Source organism: Lepus europaeus, chromosome 10, assembly GCF_033115175.1.
Source record: "Lepus europaeus isolate LE1 chromosome 10, mLepTim1.pri, whole genome shotgun sequence".
Classification (NCBI taxonomy): Eukaryota; Metazoa; Chordata; class Mammalia; order Lagomorpha; family Leporidae; genus Lepus; species Lepus europaeus.
Window position 1 is genome coordinate 34,421,319 of NC_084836.1, and position 18,088 is coordinate 34,439,406.

The 18,088-nt window shown below is 36.4% G+C and overlaps 1 protein-coding gene across 1 annotated transcript in view; it reads left to right on the top strand.

Annotated features, from left to right (window-relative positions):
• Window positions 1-18,088, top strand: part of MGAT4C (MGAT4 family member C) — a 685,880-nt gene that overhangs the window by 305,056 nt on the left and 362,736 nt on the right. Inside the window, exon 2 of the mRNA XM_062202448.1 lies at window positions 12,697-12,759. The gene's annotated coding sequence lies outside the window, so the exon portion shown is untranslated. The remainder of the gene's footprint in view (window positions 1-12,696; window positions 12,760-18,088) is intronic.

Here is an 18,088-nt window from a genome sequence, read left to right on the forward strand (position 1 = left end):
TAATAATCTTGCCAAGTTTATCATACATTTTTTCAATTAGGTATGTTAACTTGATCTTTTGCAGAACAAAAACTGCTTTTTTGTTTTAGCAGATTCTAGTGATTTTTATAGCATAGTATTTATTTATGAGTTCTTATTTTAAAAGTTATTGATCTAGGCCAGGCCAAAACCAGAAGCCTGGAACTCCATCCTGGTCTCTCATGTGGGTGACAGGAGTCCAAGTACTTGGGCAATCAATGCCAGTTCCTACAAATCTGCAGCAGAGAGGAAACAGCTTCATTTGAGCTTTTACTGTCTATGATGGCTGCACCTGCTTTGGATTCAGGCTGGTCCTAGAGTCTAAGCCAGAAGGAATACGAGAAAATATAAAAGAGAAAACGTACCTCCATCTGGACCCTTCTCTGAGTTTTTATTTCCCTATGTAGCCCACATATTACTATTTATTTTCAGAGTCTCCAAATAATCATTTACATATTTTCCCATAAAAATAAAATTTTAAATTTTATACAATGTAAGACATATAATGATATGTGTTTATCCTAGCCAGTTGTGGAAGTCCTACTATACATTTTTAAAGGTATTTCCTACTGTCTATTGTTTTGAGACTAGACCATAAAGGGGGTAAACATTGAAAATGGGAGACACTTTAAGATTCAGTTTTATTAATCCAGATGTGAGATGATAAAAGTTCAATAGAAATGATGGGATGTGGTTAGATTCTGGATAAATTTCTAAGGAAAACAAACAGGATTTCTCAACAAACTGCTATTGTGCGTGAGAGGAAAATGGATGGTACTTTGATAGTTTACAGCAGACCAACAAATACAACAACTACTAAAACAACTAGGAGTGCTAGGTGATTCTTTTTTTAATTGCTTATGAATGAGGACAAAGTTGGATGCACCTACATAAGGAAATGCTATGGAGTCATAAAAGGGAATGAGGCAGGACAGATTTGTGCTGATATGGAAAGATTTCTGAGATAAATTGTTACCTGAAAAAAATCAATCTGCAGTAATTTATGTATAGTAGGCTGTCTTTGTATAAAAAGAAGGAAATAATATATACAAGTATTTGTATAGAGAGGAAGTGAAAGGAACTGGCAGATGATGGGGGGAGGAAAATTGATTTCAGTATATATTCTTTATCATTTTTGATTCATATGTATGTATTACCTGTTTAAAAGTTAAATTAATTTTAAATGACTGTCAAAGTTATTTAGTCTCCAAATTTACTCCAAAAATATTCATCAAGAATTTCTCATGTATAAGCCATTGTTTCATACATTATGATATAAAACATTAAGACACAGGCAATTCCTATCTGTAAAAATTAAACGGTCTAGTAGACTTTCTTTTACTGTATAGTTAATGGTGTGCATTTCATAATAATTTAGTAAAAGCAATTGGCTGGCAGATTTAAAAATATTTAAAAGTCAGGTCAATTGGTATGTACCCATGACTGCTTATCCCAGTGATATAATTAAATCTCTTCTTATTTACTTATAATTTTCCCAGGACTTTTAAATATTTGTTCTAAGAATAACAATAAAAACTAAATGAAACTCACAACAACCCAAGTATCCTAATGCAACTATTTCATATCTTAAAATGTGTTAAATCCCTTTCATTTCTAATAATCCTCCATAAACTGCTTTTCAAAATTATGTCACAATAATGATGTTAGGATGATAGGATTATATGTGATTTCATTTTAATTCCATACTTACATTTATTTTGTTATGATTGAGAAATGTATTAGATAATTTCTCCCTACTTTGATTCTATGTTAAGCAAGACTAATTGCTCTTGAACACTTCTATATACTTTCTCAGTCTCCACAAAAATGTTTTTATTAAAGAAATTTATATTATGAACCATTTCTATCAATTACTTATAAAAGAAACTTCAATGGGAATAATACACATATTGCGAAGTATCTTGTTTAAACAGAATGTCCTGGAATATATTGTCAGAAGGAAGCATATGAGGCAAATTTGGCCTAGGTTTGGTGCCAAATGACTTCTACTAGCTAAAAGAGGCTCCCTCTCCAGGCCAGCGATGTTCTGTGATGTGAACGGATTGTTCTCAAAATAAATGTTAATCACCTCTGTGTATTAAAGAAGGGTTTAGAAAATCATCCTGCTGAATTTACCAGTTCTAGATAATACTGATTTCGATAACAGATAGAACCAGTAAACACTGTCACAATAAGTATATAATAAATCTGTAGTGGAGTTGATCCTCGTGGTAGGAATCAAACCAAAGTAAAGTAACATAACTGAGATATGTATGAAATCTGGTTTTTCTACTGACTGTAAGATCCATAGAAATTAACCTGAACTTTTAGTAGCTGGTATTGTTAGTGGCCAAGTGTATTTCCTAACTGTACTGTTAAAGTCTACAAAGAGGGGATTCCTAGCTGTTTTAAGAATTTATAGGTTCCCACTGGATAATAAGTAAAGGATAACAGAGGGCTTAAGAGTATCTATGGCAGAATGAAGCCAGAATGCAGGGTAGAGGATTTGCCATCCTCATGCAGATGAAGACACACATTTCTGAGTTCAGGAGACTTCAAGGGTTAGGACCTTGCAAACACAGCAGCTCATAGTTGGAGTTATCAGTAGATCCTCTACTGGGAGCAGAAATGAAACATAAGTACAGTGTTTTTTTCAAAGTCTCAACTCAGCTATTAATTACCTTTGCACTTTACTGGATTATGGAAAACTGCCCTCCTGCCCACCAAAGGCTAAGATGAATCTTAAGAAAGATAAATTTACAGGATCATTCTAATTTTCAAGCACCATGTCTGTATTATGTATCAACATATATTCCAGTCCTTTCTATGGTTATTTACAAAAAAGATTCTAAGGACATCATTACCACATATCTTCAAAATACAATTAAAATAAAACTAAGTAGTTAAATTTTTAGTTTCAAAGAAATTAAATTTACCCATTTATTGCTAATGAACCTGTATCCAACTAATTCTAACAAAATGGTTCCTTTTTGTCAGTAAATGTGTTTTATCTTTGTAAAATGACTGGTGTGATACTAAAAATTATAAAATACAAAAATTCAAGAAGTTTATAATTAGTACTAAAAAGAAAAAAAAATTGAGGCCGGCGCCATGGGTCATTTGGTTAATCCTCCGCCTGTGGTGCTGGCATCCCATATGGGTGCCAGGTTCTAGTCCCAGTTGCTCCTCTTTCAGTCCAGCCCTCTGCTGTGGCCCAGGAGGGTAGTGGAGAATGGCCCAAGTGCTTGGGCCCTGCACCCACATGGGAGACTAGGAGGAAGCACCTGGCTCCTGGCTTCCGACCAGCGTAGCTCCATCCGTAGAGGCCATTTGGGGGGTGAACCAACGGAAGGAATACCTTTCTCTGTCTCTCTCATGGTCTAACTCTATCTGTCCAAAATAAATAAATAAAAAGAAAAGAAAATTTACAAATAGAATGATTATAATTTTCCAGATTCAAGAGAGACATTTGTAGCAAGATTTTAAAAACTGCCAATACCAAAGCACAACAAAGACTCATATAAATGGATATCTTATGATATTTCTGAATATTATGAATAAATAGACAAAAAATTTTCCAAAGAGGTAAAACAAACACAACCAAAGAAGACCACTTATAAATGAATGGGATACACACAGATGGGTAGAACACTGGGTAACTGGGTAAATTCTTAAAAAAAAAAAAAAAAAGGAAAGTTATCATTCAAATTCCAGGCTGCCAATGTAGCTTGAGGTAGCAACAATGCATAAAATGTACTGCCAAATAAATCCTTGCCTAAGGAAATTGCTTACAGATATTAAAAAAAAAAAAAAAAAAACTAGGGTAAAATCCAACAAAAAGAAATACACAGAAACAAGCAACAATGAAACTGACAAGTTAGGTGAAAAAAAATCCCTTTTGTGTAGCAGATCTAGAAAAAAATTAGTTGATATTGAATAAGGACATCAGTAAATTCTGAGAAGAGTATCTTTAAAAAAAAGCAATGAACAGCACTTGAGGATAATAGTGCAAATGGTCACTAGTCATGTTATGTGTACTTAGAATAAAGCTAGAGAGGGCCGGTGCTGTGGCTCTCTAGGCTAATCCTCCTTCTGCGGCCCCGGCGCCTCGGGTTCTAGTTCCGGTCGGGGCGCCGGATTCTGTCCTGGTTGCTCCTCTTCCAGTCCAGCTCTCTGCTGTGGCCCAGGAGTGCAGTGGAGGATGGCCCAAGTCTTTGGGCTCTGTGCCCGCATGGGAGACCAGGAGGAAGCACCTGGCTCCTGGCTTTCGACTGGCACTGGGTGCCGGCCATAGAGGCTATGTGGGGGGTGAACCAATGGAAGGAAGACCTTTCTCTCTTTCTCTCTCTCTAACTCTGCCTGTCAAAAAAAAAAAAAAAAAAAAGATAACACATTGTTAACATTGCTATAGAACAAAATGTAATATCTCAATTTCGTGTGAATTAAAGGTTCAAATGCCAGTATATGAAGGTTCAAAGGAACAAACCAGAGGTAGAAGTAAGTTAAAGTATAAATTTTACTTTTTGGAAAGGCTTATTTATTTCAAAGAGCACCAAGTAGGTGGAGGGAGTTGGAGAGAGGGAGAGAGAGAGAGAGAGAGAGAGAGCAAACGATCCCTTCCAGCTGCTGGTTCACTCCCCAGATGGCTACAATAGCCAAGTCTGGGCTAGACCTAAATGAAGAGCCAGTAACTCCATTCTGGTCTCCCACATTGGTGGCAGTGGTTCAAGACTTGGCCCATCTTCAACTACTTTTCCATTAGCAAGAAGCTGGGAGGGAAGTGGAGCAATTCGAACTTAAACTGTCACTCTGATATGGTATGTCAGGAGTCGGGGAGCTCTGGCTTAACTCACTATGCCACAACACTGACTCTCTTATTTTGATATTAATGCTATTAGAGCAAAGTGCCAGCAGTCGGCTGACTGGGGAGCATGTGGACCATTCTTCTGGTCTTCTAAGAGGTTCTTTTGACTTTGTAAAATGGCTCATTTCAACAAATGCACTGCAAGCTTGTCATCCATGCTTTCTGCCAATACTATGAGTGAATACTTGTGTATAAGAGGTGGCAGGTACTTAAGTTCAATAACATCTCATAATTTCATAGGCAGCTAATGTGACTCTAGCAAGTTCCTAGGGATACAAGTAATTGGCAAAGTATTCTTTTTGGAATTGAGAGACTTCTTCTCCTTATTAAGCATAGAACTAGAAGGTACCAGTAAGATTTCCCATAGTTAATGTATCTCGCTAAGACATAAATTCAGTGATAAGTTGCTATAAGTTTATAATTAATATAGATATAGTATTTTTAGTTATTATTTATTTTATTTATTTGAAGGGCAGCATTACAGAGAAAGAGAGGGAGAGACAGAGACAGATCTTCATTTGCTGCTGGTTCCCTCCCCAGATGGCTCCAGGTCAATGCCAGGAGCCAGGAGCTTGTGGATCTCCCAATTGGATGCAGAGGCCTAGGCACTTGGGCAGTTCTCTACAGCTTTCCCAGGCCTATTAACAGGGAGCTAGATGGAAACTAGAGTAGCTGGAACTCAAACCAGAGTGTATATGGGATGCCAATACTGCAGGTGGCAGCTTTACCCAATATGCCACAATGCTGGCACCTAGGTTTAGTGTTTTTAAAATATACCATGCATAATACAAAATTGTGATTGTTCTTCAATAAGTGATCTGAAAATGTTCTATTTTAAATGGAAAGTCTTTTAATTCATTTGTTATTCATTGTTGAAAGCAATGTCTCTCAATAGATGAATGACTAAACAATTTGTGGTTGATTAACTTCAGCATATGAACTACAGTGTGGTAGTCATATTTGAATAGCAAATGACAAGTAGCTTCTAAAACTGTATATATTGAAATACTCTCTGGATAAAACAAAAGTGGTGTAATTTATGTGTAAAGTTTAAATTGGATTAAAGTATAGATGTAAAATTGATCAGTAAAATCTGTTTTGCTATATCCCCAGGAAATACCTTTTTTTTTTATGAGAAAGAATAAAAAATGAAAAAAAGTAATCTGAATGCACCTGTGAAATCCCTTTGGAAACTTAAGGTCAATCACAATTTTATGTAAGATATTCTTAAATTCTAGAAAAATTAGCATACTAGGACAGACCTTTTAGTGACTGACTCCTGTTAGGACATCCAAGTCCCATATCTGGGTGTGTGGGTCCAATTCCCACCTGGCTCTGGCTCCTGACTTTAGCTTCCTGCTAATGCTAACTCTGGGAGGCAACAATGATAGCTCAAGTGGGTTCTTGCCACATATGTGGGAGACCTGGATTGAACTCCAGCTTCTAGCTCCATCTGTTGTGGGCATTTGAGTTGTGACACAGCATATGTGAGCTCTGTATCTATCTCAAATAAATATTTTAAAAATTATTAACTGTACAAAATGTGTATATTATACTGTCTTGAGAATATTGCATCTGAATTATGTTTGTGTGTCTGAAATAGGTTGTTATTTTTAAAAAGTAACACCTGGGAATAAAAATGCTTAAATAATGCAATATTTACATTTCCTCATTAATCTCATCAAGGATTTTCCTTAGGAATGTTTAAAGAATATACAAAGCTCAAAGACATTTATATACCTATAAATAGTTTTCTGAATAGTCACAGTAAATTTGATGGATCCAATGTATTCACATAGTTAATCTAACGGGTCACATCTTCCTTTACTTTGGTGTTTGGCCATTTTGATCTTAACACTCTCCCTCCCTGCCCCTATACACACACACACTACATACGTGCACACACAAAAGAGACAAAACTGGTTATTTAACACTTAAGATAAGTGACATTTTCTCAACTAAGTCTTATATTTCAAGGACTTTTAAACACATTTGTGTAGACTGTTCAATATGTGTAAGGTATAATCAACTGGAAACTATATTACTTCTTTTGATGCACTGAAAAGAGACAGAATGGCAATGGAATTTAATTTTATTTAAAGGTATTATTTAGCAATGTTGGCAAAAATTTAAAAAGTGCTACTTTTCAGAAATCAGTTGATTTCCCTTTTTGCTCTAGGTATGTTTTTCTTCTTGGAATTGTAAATCTGTCATGGAGTAACAGAGTAGGCAAGTTAGTTCTTTGGGCCTTACAGAATCAATTAAAAACAAATTTCTCTCTCTTTTTTTTTTTTTTTCTTATTTTTGACAGGCAGAGTGGACAGTGAGAGAGAGAGACAGAGAGAAAGGTCTTCCTTTTTGCCGTTGGTTCACCCTCCAATGGCCGCCGTGGTAGGCGCACTGCGGCCAGCGCACCGCGCTGATCCGATGGCAGGAGCCAGGTGCTTCTCCTGGTCTCCCATGGGGTGCAGGGCCCAAGGACTTGGGCCATCCTCCACTGCACTCCCTGGCCACAGCAGAGAGCTGGCCTGGAAGAGGGGCAACCGGGACAGGATCGGTGCCCCGACCAGGACTAGAACCCGGAGTGCCGGCGCCACAAGGCGGAGGAATAGCCTAGTGAGCCGCGGCGCCGGCCAATTAAAAACAAATTTCTCTTTTATTTTAAGAAAAGTCCCTAAAGAAAGGTTAAAATTAAGCACAGATATAGTCATGATTTCATTTCAAACCATGGTTCATTCTTGATTCTATAAATAGAACGTCTTCCTCTCAAGCTTTTAAAGAATATCCATACAGTCTTAAATTTTGCTTTTTTGACTTTTTAGCTCCATTTATTCCAGTTTATTGGAGAAATTCCCCTTGAAATTCACATATCAGGCTATTTTTCTGGGGTGGGAGAGGTTTGAGAATCTGCAATCCTCTCAACTCTAGCAGATAATTCTGTTTTCTGCTTCAAATTAGCAACAGGAAACGGAATCAAAGGAAAAGGCAGAGCTGCCAAACTTCTCCTTAAACAGATCATCCCTGTGTGGATCCATTGTTGGATGTGAAAAGAACAGCGTAACAGAAAGCATTCACTCACAGGTAAATACAAAGGCATATAAAAAACACATTCAAAAGCCAAAGAAAAACACTTTTCCATTGCCAATAGCTTAATTCCAGTAGTTTTTAAACATCAATAATTCAGTAAATCCGCAGGTGTTGTGGTGCAGCAGGTTAAGCCACTGCCTGCAATGCCAGCAGCCCTAAAGAGAGTCAGTTTGAGCACCGGATACTCCAGTTCCAGTCAGGCTCTCTTACTCATGTGCTTAGGAAAGCAGTGGATGATGGCCCAAGTACTTGGGTTCCTCTTACCCATCTGGAAGTCCAGCATGGAATTCCTGGCTCCTGGTTTCAGTCTGGCCCAGCCCCAGTCATTGTGACCATTTGAGGAGTTTGAATCAGCAGATAGAAGATTTCTTTCTTTGTCTCTTCCTTTCTGTGTCACTCTGCCTTTCAGATAAATACCAAATTTTTTTTAAAAATTGACTAAATGAGGCATCATAAGAGTTAAGAGAGGTTAGTCAGGGAAGTCAGTAAGATGTTAATATCTCATTGGGTCGCTGATGTGACATATTTGAAAATGGATATGTTTGACATAAAGAAAATACAGTTTTATGCAATGTACTCAAGAAGTTAAAAATGGGTACTGATGAACAGAGAAGAACCTTTTCTGAGTCTGTCAAGTGTTTTTTTTTTTTTCTTTTAATCTGCACTATTTGTCCTAAAATTCATTTTTTCAAATTTAATTTTAATTTTAATTAACTTTAATGGATTCAATATAAGTTGTAGATACAAGTCTAAGAATATTTCCTTCCTCCCTCTCTCCTCTTGTTCCCACCCTCCTTCCTTCTACCTTTTATTCTATATTCTTTTTTTTTTTTTTAGTTTTTGAAACAACATATTCTATATTTACATAGTAGTAAAAAGGCTTACTACTTGACTGACTAAGAAGTTTAACAAGTACAAAAGCAAAAAGACCCTAATTTAGTGGGGATAAAGACAATAGCTATAAACAATAACTGAATGGAAAAAAGAGAATTTTACCCATACAGTTTTTTTTTTTTTTTGTCAACTGTTCATTCATAGTTTCTTTCAATGAAATAGAACCAATGACAGTGTAGCATCTAAATATTTCTTGTGTGGTTATAAGATAATAATTGAAGTTTAAATAAACATTATTATTTGTCAAGTGTTTTACACACAAATCCAGCTACTGTTTTAGGTGGCAGTAGATTCACATATCTTTCATAGTTTCTCTTCTGAAAGGTGTTTCCAATAAGATGGAAGCTGAAGTTACAATATCAATGTTGAGAGCATCTCTTTCAATTGGACCTACACAGCAAGTGTACATATGTTCTATGTTCTCTCGTTTTTCCTCCTTCTGGAACCTATGAACTTTGCCTGGAACTGCAGTAGCAAGATTTCAAAAGCCGTGAAGATAGACACTCTCTGCTAAGAGCTGCTATACAGAAAGGATCCTAAGTCCTTGATGATCCCAAAGCCACAAAAAGCAACCCTGACATGCCTCTCTCATTTCAAGTCACTTTTTAATTTATTGTTATTATATTTTTGAATTATTTACAATTAGATTTTATCTAATAAAAGTAGTCTTCAGGGTGAGGCAAACCTGACAAACAATACATTGTTTGCCACAACCTTTCCTTGGTAATTTTAATCAATCATTGTCATTAGTGGTGTGTTATGAATTACTCACTGTAAATTCATGGCTTATTACCAAGTCTCATTTATTCATGAAATATTTATGGAACTGGCATTGCATTAGGTACAGGAGATATATTGTAATGTAAACACCAACATGGTCTCTGCCCTTGTTGGACTTAATACTTGGTAATAATTTTGTCAATAACTATAAAACACATGTAAAATGGTAACTTTGAAAATTACTAGGCAGAAGCCAGTGCCGCGGCTCAATAGGCTAATCCTCCACCTGCGGTACCGGCACACCGAGTTCTAGTCCCAGTCGGGGTGCCAGATTCTGTCCCGGTCGCTCCTCTTCCTGTCCAGCTCTCTGCTGTGGTCTGGGAAGGCAGTTGCTTTATTTTTCTTTTCATGTGATACAAAAAGTTGTCTAATTTCTATGGTTTGATTTTTCTTAGAGTTTAATCATGCATTGGCCTCTATTTGCATGATCATTTTCAAGCATCAGGCATCATATATAAAATTAAAGGGGTAATTTAAAGATCTAAATGTTCTTTTCTTTTTTTATAATTTTTTTTATTTGACAGGTAGAGTTATAGACAGTGAGAGAGGGAGAGACAGAGAGAAAGTCTTCCTTCCATTGGTTCACCCCCCAAATGGCCACTATGGCCGGTGCTGTGCCGATCGAAATCCAGGAGCCAGGTGCTTCTCCTGGTCTCCCATGCGGTGCAGGGCCCAAGGACCTGGGCCATCCTCCACTGCATTCCTGGGCCACAGCAGAGAGCTGGACTGGAAGAGGAGCAACCAGGACAGAATCCGATGCCCTGACCAGGACTAGAACCCGGTGTGCTGGTGGAGCAGGTGGAGGATTAGCCTATTGAGTTGCAGCGCCGGCCCCTGAATGTTATTTTCATAAGAGTTTTTATCTAATGTCTGAATTAGATAAAAAGGTATATGGAACAGAGATAACCTCTCCATTGTCTACAAAGCTAAGCTGGAAATTGTAGGATATGTGGATTTATAAGAACTTTAGAATTAAATCATATTTATTATATTTGATGTACAAATGCTTCTTTATATGAAGTAGAGAAAGGAGAAATTGCAATCTCTATTGATTTTTTCCCTAGAAAATTAAAACAATAAAGGGGCCACAGTATGCATGGTAATTTACCTTCCTAATTCAGTCTCAGATAAGTCACACCTTTTTCCTGGATGAGAAGTGATGGATTCCTACAGACAAGCAGGAATTAGACAACAGGTAGAACTCTCTCAACAAAGAAATATCATTAGTAAAGGATAAACATTTTCCCTTTAAAAAGTCACCACATAACCCCTAAAACATTATCACAAAATAGGGCAGAAAGTAGAAGAGGAACTATTTGAAAAAGGGCTAACAATACAAGATTTGGGAGAAGATTAAATAGGGAAAGGAAGCAGGTAGGGGCTAGGTTTGTTTGGAGAAAACAAAAACAATTGTGGCAGGAATATCTTGGATCTTGAGATTTTCTCTGTATATCTTTTTGTATGTATTATATATGCATGAAGGATAAACTATAACCAGGGAAGCTAAGGTAAGTAGTTTGCAGGATTTTTGTTTGTTTGTTTTTGTTTTTCATTTTCTTTGAAGAGTAAAGACGGTGAGGTTGAGGGGGAAGATGAGAGACAGAGAGAGAGAGGAAACATACCACACTGGAACTCCCATCTAGGTTTTCCATGGGATGACATGGACCCAAGTGCTTGAACCACCACCTGCTGCCTATTGGATTGCACATAAGCAGGGGGATGCACAGGCAGCAGTGTGGCCAGAACTGAGGACTACAACCAGGTGTTTTGAAATGGCATGTAAGCATTGCAAGCAGCATCTTAACTGCTCTACCAAATACCTGTCACTTGTAATTTGAGGTTTTAGATTTTTAAAAAAGATTTATTAAACAATGCAAACATTGTATTTATTTCTTTAAATATTCTAACAGATCTTTTATTACATTTTTATATTTTCTGTGTTGCTTCACATGCATCGTCTAATGCTTTAATTGCACATTTAATTCTGCATTTACTAAAGCATCTAAGAAATTACTGGTGACTTTGAAGTACATTGCAAATAAAATAACTCTATATAAGCAAAATAGCTAGATAGAGCAGAAATAATAATTTTTATTGCCTGCTAACTGAAGTTCTTGCATATTTGAAATGATGCTTAATGTTGCTTAAATTGTTGTGGCTGTAAAGAATTATATCTGATCTAATTAAACCTGTGTAATTTCAAAGAAGGTAGCTATCTTTATGTTCCCCAAGTGTCATTGGATATGATATTTTGAAGATGCTTTTGCTTTTGTTTTGTTTTTTAAAGATGCATTTATTTGTTTGAAAAGCAGAGCTACAGAGAATCAGAGAGAGAGAGAGAGAGAGAGAGAGAGAGAGAGAGAGGTCTTCCATCCAATTGTTCATTCCCCAAATGGCCTCAGTGGCTGGAGCTGGGTTGACCTGAAGTCAGGAGCCAGGAACTTCTACTGGGTCTCTCATGTGGGTGCAGGGGCCCAAGGACTTGGGCCATCTTGCACTACTGTTCCAGGCCACAGTGGAGAGCTGGATTGGAAGTGGAGCAGCTTGGTTTTGAACTGGAGCCCATATGGGATGACTGCACTGCAGGTGGCGGCTTTACCTGCTAAGCCACAGCAGTAGCCCCACTTTTGTTTTTTATGCATTTAGAATTCTATGAATCACTTCATATATGGGATAACAATGAATTTAAATAAGTCTGACATATTGTACAGTCTCTAAATTATTTGACTTATTTTTTCCATTCCGGTGTCATTATCTCTCTCCTAATTCTAGAAGACCAACTGTTTTGGCATGTATACAGATATTAATCTAGACCTGAATTTCACTAACTGACCATAACCTTAATTGGTTTCTACAAGTTCATTGGGCTGAAATTTTGCAAAGAAATTGGGGGAAGGGAGTCATAAACGTCATCTACATTTGAAATAACCAAAATTACAAATTAATACTTTTAATAAAATTTTTCTCCTTTGACTAACTGGAAGTTGATTTGCATGCCTTCTAAATGGCAGTCATGGGAAAACTAAGATTTTTGTCATTTTGGTTTTACACAGACTCACCCTGAAAGCCCAACCCTGATTCTGCATGAGAAGGGCCGTATCTACTGCAGCTAAACCGTGAGTCCTATGAATTCTTCTATGCTAGATGACTGACCTAGTAATGTGGCATGGCATTATTAAGGCTTAATGAAATGATATTAACTAAATATTGGATTATAAGGGATACAAAAGGTGAGAATTTGTGTCTTTAGTCAATGTAAAGGATTTCTAGAGATTAATAAATGTTAAGCTTTCAAGAAGATAAAGCATTTGTAGTCTTAACTGATACTCTGTTTAAAACACAGTTTTATTATTTTTGATATCTTTATTTATGGCTGGTAAGATATATAAATAATCTAAAAAAAATTCTATTTACTTCCCCGGTTTTTAAAAAAAAAAAATCTTTTCTGTAACCAATATCCTTAAGTCCTTATAACATATATTTAGCCAGCTCAGTCTTTCTTTAGCTTTTTTCAAATGGAATAAGCGGTCAGTTAAAGACGAAGGTTTGATGCACCTTTCTTCCTTGCTCTGTCATAGATCTGTCTTTCAGCGACTTACTAATGGTTGGCATCTCTTCCTCCCGTTTGGCCTCTGATAAGTTGTCTTTGATAACCTGCTGTTTTGTTCTTGAACCTTGCCGTGGCTACAACTCTGGGATATCAGAACTGTCAAAAATAAAAGTAAAAGAGCAAGAGGCACAGAGCTGATGAAAGTTAGAGAAGACATAAGGCCTAGTAATGGACTGATGAATTTTCAACGGGCAGATAGCTTTCACTTTATCCCATTTGCTGTCACAGTACCTGAAATAATAAGGAGATTTTTCCCCCAGTAATGGATGATGGGGGCTATTTGCTTTGTGAGAATCTGCCAAAGCAACATGCCACGTGGCTTTATCTTTGAAAGTGAGGGCTAAACAAGCTTGCCTGGCTGCAGATAAGCGACTTAGAAGGCATCCTATTCAGAGGTACCTGTCACTAATTTATCTGGAGGTTTTGTGATTCATACATACTGTTCTATGTGCAATGGAGCATTAAATTGCTTTCCTCTGGGAGCAGGTCACATTCAGGGGTCATCATATCCATACTCGTGGACAGTGCATGCTTGATTCATACGGCTTCTTGCTACTGAATTTTTATCTATTAGAATGCTGGTAACTTGAGTCTAAGTTAGATAATTGCTTAGAACATTTCAACAGCACAGATACTGAATGAAAAGAACTTGATAATCTCCTAATATGGTACTACTTGTAGCAACAGCAACAACAACAAAAAATCATCAGCTCTTCTCCTCTTGGCACATTTATTCTGATAATTAAGTAGTTATATTTATGTTTCCATGTAATGGCCTAGATCTTGTTGAATATGGTTTTATGGCCTTTTTACTTATTTGAATAAAATAATATGTACTTAAACTCATTAATTTGTACTGAAAAAAATCAGAGCTGTCTTGAAATAAAGAAAAAAGCTTTAGAAAACAAAAGCTTTCTCATTTTCAATATAGTTTTCTACTGTGGAAATTCTGCTTTATCACTCTATATGCCTTGAAAGACAATGGCATCCCTTAGAAAATGAGATAAGCATTGGTTCAAATTGGGAAGGAACATAAAAGCAAGAGATGATGCTTACTTTTGTTTATGATGATTGTGCTGAGAGCCTTCAATATGGATTTATAGTTTTGGCTATGGGATAGTTAGCAAATATAGTACCTTCAAAAATCTGTTTTCACTTTTCCATGAGGTATGTTAAACTCAAACCTTGTATCCTCTCTTGGGTTTTAAGTGTGCTTCATTTTGTGCAAAATGAAACCAATAAATGGCAAAGTGGCAGTTAAATGCAAGCAATCCGTGGAATCTTTCTAACGTGTTTGTAGCCGTGACTGCAGTCCTTAGGGTGGGAAAATGAACAACATAAACTGCTATGTCCTTTCTATATTTTAATTTAAAAGTGCTCATTTTATTCTGTATCACAATGTAAAACAAGTGTGTTCATTTCATGAAGTAGCAAAAAGAAGACTCTTCCAAGTAGATAAAAATGATAGCTTTTTGTTGTAGTTACATAGTATAATTCTTTTAATTTTGTCCCAATTGTGAAAATGTGGAACATTCAACATAAACCAGAATTTTCTCATTAATGAATTAAAGCATAATTAGGGCATTTCTGTGGGGAGCCTATTAGAACTTTCATGCATAATTCACCATATTTAAATGAGATGTTCTTCACATCTCCCAATCCTTAAATTAGACTGCAACCTTAAAACCATGCAAGGTCTCCTAATAAACAGGATTGTGAAATCAATATATTTAATAATGTTGTTTTAGGATTCAAAAATGTTCCTGTAAGCATTTTTCTGAAGGAAAAAGAAGACAAAGAAAAAGAAACCCAGTTCATTGAACTAGGAAAAATTGCCATTACACCATCTGCAAAGTAGAGATAATTAGGCCTATTTCTGTTCTTCTCTCTCCATCTTAAAATTCTGTTTTCTACAGATTGAAAAATATCTAAACTTCTGATTTTTCATATTTTTAAAAAACTTATTATACATCTTATGAAGTGATTATTTCTTGGGAAAACCTTTTCCAAACCTAAACTATGTTCATATTATTTTTAGAGCAATTCAAAGAAGCTTTTTGAGATTTAAAATATTAATAAATATTTTGTTGCTCAAATTATGGTATTTGAAGCAAATAACATTTGTTTTTGAATGACATAGTAATCTGAATCACATAGTAAAAGTCAATGCTTTATATATATATATCAAAAATAGATTTGTATTAGATATATGGAACCAATATAGTTGTGCAATTATTGCTTTAACAAAATATTTATACCTACACTTTGAATAAAAATAGAAAATTTAGCAAGATTCACACCTTAATAGTTTCTTTGCTACATAAAGACAGCTACCAACATTTATCAGATATTGTCACGTAGGAGAGAAAATACATGTCTCTTTCTTACCTATCTCAAGGCTCATGGCTGACAGTCCTGTTAAGAAGACAGATTGGCAAAAGAAAGCAGAGCAGATTTTCAACAAAGGTGTTAACATGATATGGGAAACCTCAGAAATAAAGACCCAAAGAAATGAGGAGACCTGTGTTTTTTATGCTTAGATTTAATGAAGAATGGGCAGTTGGGTAGAAGTATGATTGGATAAAAAGGATTATAATCTAATGGTAATAAACTAGTGGGGCAGTAGATTGTGCAAGGCCTATTTCTTCAGATTCTTCCTGGCCTCTGTGTGCAATATTCCTTCCTACTGGATATGTGGCAAGAAATGTCACCTGAAGGTTCTCAAAAGAAAAGAATAAGAAGAGAAAAGGCTTTTTGCTGCTATATTTTCTCTATTTCTTTCAACTTAAAGTACTCAAAATACCAACATGCTATAGTTTGAAGTCATATTTCCTGCATCCCTTAATATGGAATGCATAACTTGTATTCTCTGGAAGGAATTAAAACATTTTCTGTGCATAATTTTTAGATAGTTTTTTTTAAAGAAAAATATCTAAAATTAAAAACTTTATTTTACAAGTATTTGCTTGGGATTGATTTATGTATCAAACTATGGACAAAGGACACAGGGGATTTACAATTGCAAATTATAGAGAAATTCAAAATACACTTTAAAAATACAGTAGAGCTTTAACTATAAAGCAGAAGTCAGAATGTTCATAGTATTTAGCAGAATAAGAATTCATTTTTGGGGAACCAGCTTTATGGCACAGCTGGTTAAGTTGCCACCTGCAGCATCAGCATCCCATATGTTTGCAAGTTTGAGTCCCAGCTCCTCCACTTCCGATTCAGCTCCCTCCTAATGCATCTGAGAAAGCCACAAAAGATGGCCTCAGTGCATGGGACTCTGCTACCCACATGGGAAATCTGAAGGTAGCTACTATTTGGTTTTTTTGTTCTGTTTAAGAAATAATGATATCCTTAAGATTGCATGTATTCACTACATTTTCTTGCTGAAGCTTTATGCTGCCAGCTTTTACGTGTTTTTTTTTTTTTTAAGATTTATTTATTTGTTTGAAAGTCAGTTACAGAGAGGCAGAGGGAGAAAGAGAGAGAGAGAGAGAGAAAGAGAGAGAGAGAGGGCTTCCGTCTTTTGATACACCCCAAATGGCCATAATGCACAGAACTGTGCTTATCTGAAGCCAGGAGCATGGAGCTTCTTCTGGGTCTCCCACATGGGTACAGGGGCCAAGGACTTGGACCATCTTCCACTGCTTTCCCAGGCCATAGCAGAGAGCTGGATCGGAAGTGGTGCAGCTGGAACTTGAACTGAAGCCCATATGGAATGCTGCACTGCAGGAGGCAGCTCTACCCACTATGCCACAGTGCCAGTCCCTACATTTAGTTTTATGAACGAAGTAAGTTGATTTTTCAATGTTGATAAAAATATGATCAAAAGTATTTTATGTTTTTAAAATTATTTTTTTTTTTACTTTATTTGAAAGATAGTCAAACACAGAGAGAGAGTGAGATAAAAAATGAGACAGACAGCCCTCCCTTCCGTGTACTTGTTCTGTCTCCCAATGCCTGCAACAGCCAGTGCTGGGCCAGGTCCAAGCCAGGAGCCCAGGATACAGTCCAGGTCTATCATGTGATTTGCTGGAACCTGCATGCTGGAGGCACCAGCTGCTGCCTCCAAGAATGGGAGTTATCAGTTAGTTGAATTAAAAACAGCGGAGCTAGGACTCAAACCAGGCACTGTGATATTGGATATAGGCATCCTATGTAGCATCTTAACTGCTATACAAAACATCCACCACTAATTTTAAAATATAAATATCTAGGGTTTTCTATGAGGTTTCTATTCTGTTTTCTTGCTCTTTGTGTTTTTGTTAAACCATGAAACTGTTATTGATATATTTTTCTATTATTATTGTAGCTTAGAGCAAATTTTAAAATGAGTCCATGTAACCCTATGAAACATATTCATGTTCAAGATGATTTTCATTATTCCAAATCCTTTTCCATTTCCTTTTAGAGTCTGTTTGTCTGTGTCTTCAAATTATTGTATTATTTTGGTTAAAATTTAATTAATGCTAGGGAGGGCATGATGATACAGTTTAGCTGCTACTTCAGTGCAGTGTAGCTGCTACACCCACATCCCATTTCAGAGTGCCTGAGTTCAATTCCTCACTGTGGTTTCAATCCAGCTGGACCAGGCCAAAGCCCGAAGCCCAAAACTCAATCTGGACTTCTGATGTGGGTGTCAGGGACCCGTGCACTTGAGTTATCATCATCCTGCCTGGGATATGCATTAGTAGGAAGGTGGAATTGGGAGAACAATTTGGATTCAAACCTAGGTACTCCAAGGTGGGTTTGGGTGTCCAAAGACATGACAACCTATAATTTTTTATCCTAATATGTAAATACTGAGTAATTATATTAAACTGATAAAC